Below are 8809 nucleotides of genomic sequence, written 5' to 3'. Positions count from 1 at the left end.
TTTTGAATTGCTTCGGTGGCCACTTCAACCAGTTCTATTTGCTCAAATATTACTTGAATTGATGGCCAAATATTATTGACAGAGTCAATGATATTAGCCCAAAGCATCTCTTTGGTCTGTCCTAGTGGCTTTTGTAGAGTTAAATTTTTTTCTAGGACCTTAATCTTCTCACCTATCCTTAGGGCTTTCTGTGTTTCTTCCGTCTACTGTATTTGGGCAAGCTTGCAGTTAGTTTCTAGGCTTGCTACTTTCTCCTTAAGCCTTTTAAGTTTTGTTGCCTGGATGGACATTTCCTCCTTGGCTTTCACTAACTCTGTTGTCTTTTTTGTTGAGGTACTTGCCATTGTAGACTCAGTTGTGACTAGAAGTGCTGTGGCAGGTGGAGCTGTTGGTGCCAAGGATGCTACCAGTGTTGAGGGAACTGTAGTTGTCGTTGTGGGAATGGTAGTTGTAGAAGTGGTGGCCAGTTCACTTTGTTTAGACTGAATCAGTGTGTCTAATTCTTTCTCAGTTTCTTTCAACTGGTCATTTAGCTTTAGGACCAAGTCCATAAGCTCTTCTTGTCCTTTTTGGGTCTCTAGGACCTCTGCTGTCTGTGGGTGATGCAGTGGTGGAATCTTAAGTTGCTTCTTCAAAGCAGCTATGTCATCATTTTTCTTCTTGATCAGTCTTTCAGTGGCCTTCACATATTTGGGATCATGTTCCAACTCAATGATTAAGTCCTCTAAGGACTTTATTCTGGTGTCTTTTGCTTGTGAAGAGGCCTTCTCTAATTGGAATTGAGTTGATATATTATTTACGAAATTTTGTATTTGATGAGTTGCAATAGCTTTCCCTGTCAAGGTGGGGTAAATCATCTCCCCTGTCTATTTGTGCAGCTCAATCTGGTCAATAAGATATATGTCCTTTGCCAGTACTTCAAAATATACCCTTTTAAAGTCCGCTGTTGTTCTTGCTTGTTGAGTAGTAGGCTTCATAAATGTCATTTGAATTTTGCTCTCTTTCACATCATAGGCTGACATAAGCCTAGTCTGGTTTGTAGGTGCCATCTTTAGGTAATGTGCATAAGTCTGGGCTTTTAGCCTCTCATTCCTGGCCTTTATATCCTTGTACCTTTCTCTAATGTCTTGATCTCTATCAGTTGGCATCCTAAAGGAGGACACTTAAAAACTCTGTTACCTTTCCAACATCTGAGTATGTGATGTGGAAGGTTCTAGTGTGTTCCTAAAAGGAGTGGCAGGCCTTCTTCTTTCTCTTTCTGTGCTGGTGGCCCCCACTGTTTCTTCTATGAATTCCTATTCTGAAACAGGGTTTAACCTCTGTCTTTTGACTAGGCTGGTCTCTGCATATGTTTGTGTGGTTGCTCTCCCTGATGTAGTGGCCTCTTCCCTACTCCTTTTGAGGCTTTTCTCCTCATTCAGAGGAGTTTGCAAGTTAGGGGGAGTACTCATAGTGGATTGTTGTATAGCTATTTGATTTAATTCCTCTGATAGGCTTGGCTGTTTTGACTCTTCTTCTATATGAGATTCACTTTGTACCCATGATTCTCACTGGGCTTGAGATTCAGTTTGTGCCTGTGATTATCCCTGGGCTTGAGATTCTCTTGGCACCTCAGGAAAGAACCCTCATCAAGCCTTTTCTCTAAATCAATTAGAGTATTTTCAACTACTACTTCAGTGCTATCCCTGTCCACTAAAGTATTCTCCACCCATTCCAATTGATTTGCATATTTCTCTATCTCAGGGATTCAATGGTGAATGTAGGGAGCCATTTTATTTTTCTATCTTCTATTGCATATGAAGTCACAGGGATCATATCTCCACATGAAGCTTTGTTTTAGTTTTAGTCTATGAAGGATTTGTTCATCTTCTTTTCCAGCTTCTATGCTATTACATACAAAGGGGCCTAGTTGATCTTTGATTTTGAGCTGGGCCTTCTTTTTGGCCTTAACAAAATGTACCTCATCTGAGATCTGCCTGTAGTAATCCAGAGCAAATAACCTCATTGGGAGGTATCTAGGCAATTTATATGGGGCCAACTCATAGCCATAGATCCTTATTTCTGTGTGATTTTGGTACAAGTACCAATCTCCCACTTTGTGTTGTTTTGACAGCTGAAAGATCCTCCTAATATCTAAACTAATTCTTGGAGGAGGACTTCCTAGCATCATGGTCACTACTAGATGTACAAAAAGATTAATGAAATCTGTGTATGGATATGGGGAATCATACTTATGTATCAAAGGAGTCCAAAAAATTACTGACCTAGGATGACCTTTAGTGTCAAGCTTTTGGAGAGTGAAAGGGAACTTGTCAGCTTGGTAATATAAGAAAAGGTGGTACAAAACTGAAGAGTACTTAAATACTCTTTCATTACTCATTCTCAGAAATTGGTCATGCATCCTATCAGCTATGTACTTGGCATAGTCATACATTACAACAGGGGGTTGTCCTGGAGTGAAAATGGACATAAAGGCTAAGATGATCTCATCTATATACTCACTGGTGGTATAACCTAAAACACAAGAAATCATTGCTACTATATCCTGACCAAATGGGGAAAATATGGTAGCCACATATGGAGGAGGATCTGTTGGGATATGCTTTTCCTCCTTGATGAAGGTTTGGAGCATTTGAGCAAGTTTGGCAGTGGTAAGCTTGGGAAATTTGTCTAGTAGGTCTCCAATTGAAATAGGGGTTAAGTTCTGCCCTGGTTGTAGTTGCAACATTTCATTGATTGACTTGGCAGTGATGGTGAAAAGTATGGTTTGGTCGGGGGACATCACTGCTCTTTGACTGGGAATGTAGTTTGCATGGCAATAATGAACGATTTTTGGGAAGATGCGCACCTCAGGGAATTGGTTTTTGGTCAAATTAGACTCCCAAAGACCTATTTTATCGGCGTGGTTGAGGTATTGTTCTCTGTATCGGTAGTATAGTTTGATAAGGGTTTCAAGGACAGAGGTGTCCTTGATTTGGAAATCTTTATCAGCAAGGGGAAGGTGGTCCAGGTCCAGGTGAGGAGTAGTAATTGGCCTGACATCCATGGCAATTGGGGCAGCCATTCTTAGTTCTTGTGGATTTAAGAATGGGGGAAAGTAAATTTTCAGTCTTTGAGGTAATGGGGGTTCAATTCTAGGTGGGTTTTATGTTATTAAAGTTCCCTTTAATTTCAATTAAGAAAGCTTAGAGACTGGTTCGGAAATTAACATGGCTTTCAATGGATTTTGGCTTAAATACCTGGAATTGAAGAAAACGGGGTGTGAACCAGGTAACTAGCAATTCTAAATGGTTGAAAAGGCTTCAATCAGGCTAGAAGGAAATCTGGGAGCTTTTGGCATCTTCAGAGTGCAAGTGTACGTGGGTTGACGACTTTCAACGTTCATAGGTGTGTGCATGGAAAATTACAGTTAAAAACGATAAAAACAATGATTTGGGGCTTTTTTGGATTTATGCACAAAAAGTCAATTTGGCGGGTATGGGTGTACAATGACTGTTTGTCGCATAGCAGGATGAATAGTGACAGATTTGATGGGTAGCGGGCTAGCGGTAAGTGGTTTGCTTCGCACAACCTTTGGGCATTCGACGGTATTGGGGGGAGGCCGCCCGATTCCACTCATCGAGCGCCACGTCGCTTCGGGGGCCCAGCGGAAAACAACCCATTTCGGGCGGGTATCGTTCGGGTTTCGGGCCCTTCCGAAATCATCATGGGTTGTCGGATGGGGAGGGGGGAGATCGTGTGGTGGTCGGGCGCGGGAGTTGCACGGAAGGTAATGGAGGGGCCCGACGGGCAATTAAACGCGACAGTTTTAGCTTAATGAGGGGTTAAGGCGGGGATTAAAGTGTCGGGTGGGATATGATTGGTGGATGGTTTGACTTTAATTAATCGTAAATCGATTAATTATGTCTTTTGTCGGGGTTTGGATATTATAAAGTTTATAAAACTTCGGGGTAGGGATATTAATATTAAAGGGGTTTAATAAAATATATACGGGAAATGGTTTATTTTTCGGGAATTAACATATAAATAATGTTAAAAGTTAATATGAAAATTGCGGGAGGTAAATGAAGTGCGCTAAGCATAATGCGTTTTGGTAATCCCTTCATTTTTTCATAGAAACATCACAACTTAGGCTAAGTGCATTTTTGTGGGTTTTTCATAAAAAGGGGTATTCATGGGAGTGATTGCTTTTCCTTAGGAAAATGGTGTTTTCACCTTAGGAAAAGGGATTTATTAGGGGAAAATGAATGAATTGAAAGGGGTGAATGTTTATGGGGGGATTTTAGTACTTAAGATCTATAAGTCATTGGGCCGAGGGTCCGGTCCCTCCAGAAGTTAGAGAAATGCTTTGAGCCCCTTTGACTTAAGATTTTGGGTACTTCAACCTTATTGTGGGAAATTATTTAAGTAAAAGGTGAAATGAGTGAGGGGAAATTAATCAATTTGACTTTGTGAATTTTATGCCAGTCCCAGTTCTCGTTCATACTTAGAACTTTCATGATGAGGGTGATAAATATGCTTTTGTTTAACAATCATCACAATTCTACAACCTTTCTTCTACTTACCCATCTACTCATCCTACCATTTTTACTTCTATTTATTAGGGTGCATTTGAGCTAGCAAACCCTTATAAACATTTTTCTTTTCTTTACAATGATAATCTAACTAAATCTAACCTTATTACATTCAAAGGCTCAGATTAAACAGTTGAGCTCTTTTTTATTTACTCTACCTAATCTATTTATCTGCCAAGATTATACTGTTTGGTCAGATTTTTATTCTCTATCTATAAACTTGAAATTGAAACATGAAATAGCCAAGTTTAAACATTTTGACTATCATGGATTGTGGCATAGATTACAAACTGCACACAATCATTTATTCTGCATAAAAAAGTAAATAGTAGTGGTATTTTGACTAGCACACTTTCATGGTCTTTTTTTCTCAGGGTCCATATTTTTCATCTTTTTTGACCTTTTCATTCTTTTTGTCCTTTGATTTTTCAATTAGGACATACCCCCTTTACATTTTTTAATTTTTTGAATATGGAAAACATTTGCAAAAAGCAAAGGTATGTACATATTATAGGTTTAATCTCAGCCATTCCAAATTTATGACTCCTATTGTTGTAGGAACCTAACAGGATATAACAGGGGTGTCGAGAAAAATGAGGAAGAAGTAGAGGGATTAACTAATGATTACTAACAAAATGAACCTAATCATGTTGAATCTTGAACAAGAAACAACAAATTAGAGCATAAGTAGTGTCTCAGAGTCCTTGAAGGTTGCATCGAAGAGGTTGACCACTTTGAGAGCAGATGAGACACAACACTAGAATTCCAAAAATGATAAATTCAGAGGAGAAACATAACTGCGTGTGAAGTCCACTGGTCCATAATTCCCCGTGCAAAATGGTTGCATTTGAATGGTGGTGATTTCATATCATAATAATGATATAAGTTGGGAGTGTATCCACCACCCTATCACATAATTCATTTTTGTGTTGCTTGGCACATCCTTTCCCATTAATGGTAGGTGGGATTACTGACATGCCACCCCTACTTGCTGCATCGCCTCCCACCCCATATAATGAGCTAATAAAATGGATATTATTATTATAGGCATAGTCTAACTTATAGGTGAAATAACCTTTTTCACTGAAATTCCACAAAATTTGAAAATACAATTTCAAGATTTTTTGTCGTTTAAAAGACATTTTTGAATGCATAAATGGATTCAACACCCTGAAAAACACCTGGAGCACTCGAATTATATAGATTAAACAATTTAAACTCAAGTTTTTAAAAGTCTCGAATTATACATATTAAACAATTTAAACTCAAGTGTTTAAAAGTCTCTATCAAATTTTGATTAAAATTAACTAGACAAATAATCGTGAAAAAAGCCATTTTGTCTTAAACTAGGCCATTATTATATTACATTTGTAATTTTTTGATATTTTACTGTAATTAAAATTTAATATAATATATTTCATCATTAAATGTTTTTAGTAAAAAAATAAAATTACATGAATTTTTTTTATAAATTTTTATACATTTATGTTATGTTTTTATCTTTTTATTTTAAGTAATAAAAAAAACATCATTAACTATTTAAAAAAAATGAATTCTCATCAATTTTATAACCAAAAATATTCAAACTATTCCTAAAATGTCATATTTAAAAGAACTTGTACATGTTTAAACATAACATTAAAAGAGTTGAAGATACAAATTGATTTATCTAAAAAAAAATTATATATTTATGTTAAATCTTAATTTTAAAATATTTATTATAATACTAATTTTCTTAACGTTTTAGTTTATAGAATTTTATGTTTTTTACGAATTTTAATATAAAATATTTTTATATTTTTTAAAAAATAAAATAAATAAAAAATAATTTAAATAAATATTAATAACTTAGTCTCAAGAGTTAGCACAATTGGTCAAATCAAGTGTCTCGCCAATGGGAGGTCAGAGGGTCGAATCCCCAAAGCTCTTGGGTCAGGGCAGTAAATAGGTTGAAGGGCGTGACCCCCTTCGGGAGGGGTCCACCCTAACGTTGAACAACCCTGGACATAACGGACCCACTGACCATAGGTATCCATGAACCAGAAGTGAAAAAAAACAAAAAAAATCAACATTAACAAATATTATTATAATTATTAAATATTTTTAGAATAAACCAATTTTATAGTGATGTTATTCTAATATAACAATTTACGTTAATTATTATTATTATGTTTTTCACCTTTACCTCTCATTTTGCCTCCATTCACCGTAATGGCGTGGTCGGCCTCTTTATTATAAACTAACAATATCCAATTTTAAAATCCCTTCATCAGTGAAAGCAAAAAAAACAAAAAAAAAACAACTTTTTATCCCTTTCTCTGGTCAAGCCAAATAAAAGTTGCTACTTTTTTTATAAGGCTGCAAGGTTTTCTTGTTGTGGCATATCTTCTTTTGGCGGTGTATATTATTGTCTCTTTGTGAAGAGCCCTTTATGGGTCGGTCCAAGTGACCATTGCGAGTGGTCAAAAGTGTACGGCGTAAAATGATAAAAAATACAGGAAATCCCTAACCACAAAATACAAAACACTGACATTTCAAGAGGAGCAAATGGAAAATCACAATAAAAAGGGACTCATCATTGCACCCCACCACTCTGGCTATATCGGTGAAGTGATTAATGCCAGGTCTTGGTTTCAACGGAAATAATATTATTCTTTGTTAATGGTAATTTAATGAGGTGACCTTTTAATAAGAATTTGGAAAATTGTAATTTTAAATGATTAAATTTATATAATTTAAATGTTTTAGTGATTTTTTATTATATTTTTATATATAAAAAAATATAATACTGAGATTTTTATTAAAAATCATGTAATGTCATAAAATTTTAGTGAAAAACTTTACTCTTTTAAGCTACTCAATTTATAAAACTCATTTAATGCTTTTGATATATAAACAAAAACAACTTTATTAATTTAATATTATAATATTTATTAATAACTTCCCTTAATCAAAAGAATTTAAGTTATGATTTATCTTGCATATGTTCTGACCCATCCTAAATACATTATCGGATCTAGGGATTTTATCATAGGAGAACCACATCTCTTGGAACTGATTCCATCCTGTGAATTCATTTTGAAGAATGATATGGGAATATGTTTTAACCATTCACAAGTATATAAAAAAAATATTTTGGAATTTTCTAATAACAGATCTTTATTAATAAGAAATTATTAAATTCTTTGTATTTTTATGTTTTTACAGATTATTAAAAATTTTGAACTTTTATATGTTTAATTATTAAATTTTTTAAATATTTATTTTTTATAAAATATTTATTTTTTTAAATATTAAAAAAAAACATAACTATTAAATAAAATAAATGGAAAAAAAATTCATCACTATATAATTAATCTAATCAGTATAATTTTAATATTTATTAGTGAGTCAACTTTACAAAAACATATAAAATAAAAAGACTATTTAAAAGTGTTGCGAGTTAGATATTAAGTTAACTATTATGTTTTGGAAATTGTTTTTTAATACATAATAAAGAAAGATTATTTATAAAGATAAAAAGAACTATATTGAGAGGTGCTTTATAGTAAAGTATGGAGGAGATGTTGTAGTATTAGTAAATGGGTGTAAACATTTAAATATTGGTATAATATAGGAAAGATGTTATAATGCTAGTAAAATGAAGCGTTAGAGTAAAAAATAATAACAACCAAATCAATTTAAAAAGTTACACGTAATAAAAATAGTAAATCCATTCAATTTAATTTGTTATGTTGTAAAATTATTTTTATTAATAAAATTACAAATTTTTTTTTTAGAGAAAATTTATAATATACATATCACATTCAAATAAATTTAAATAACAATGATTTATATTCATAACCATGATATTTCATAGCATATAATTAATAAACTAATAAATTTAATAAATTTTATTAATATATGTATAATTAAAAATAAAAATACTTTTAAATATAGAAATGTCAAATGTATACAAAATATAAATAGTAGCTATAGATTAAGATTCATTTGACCATATAAATTAAAACAAGTGTTACGTGATACCTTGGCGCTTGCCACTAAAATTAGAAATTATGCTCTCACAAAAATTGTTTAATTTATTTTTCAAATTTAAACATTATAACTTGCATTGGTCAATACTAAACTAATAATGGCCAACAATCAAATCCATTTCTATAGTCAAGCGTGCCTTGGCAAGGACTCATTAATTGATATTTGGACTTGCATAAATTTTGGTCGGCAGTAACCACCAA

The 8809-nt window shown here is 33.6% G+C and overlaps 1 pseudogene; it reads left to right on the top strand.

Moving 5' to 3' along the window:
- Window positions 1-282: 282 nt before the first annotated feature.
- The window catches only part of LOC149191288 (auxin response factor 19 pseudogene), a 36165-nt pseudogene continuing 27638 nt past the window's right edge, over window positions 283-8809 (top strand).

This window comes from Pinus tabuliformis, chromosome 2_2, assembly GCF_031772625.1.
Source record: "Pinus tabuliformis cultivar Carrire ecotype Pingquan chromosome 2_2, CPIR1, whole genome shotgun sequence".
In the NCBI taxonomy this organism is placed as follows: domain Eukaryota; kingdom Viridiplantae; phylum Streptophyta; class Pinopsida; order Pinales; family Pinaceae; genus Pinus; species Pinus tabuliformis.
The sequence above is the reverse complement of the archived record's forward strand: the minus strand, read 5'-3'. Positions and strand labels throughout refer to the sequence as shown.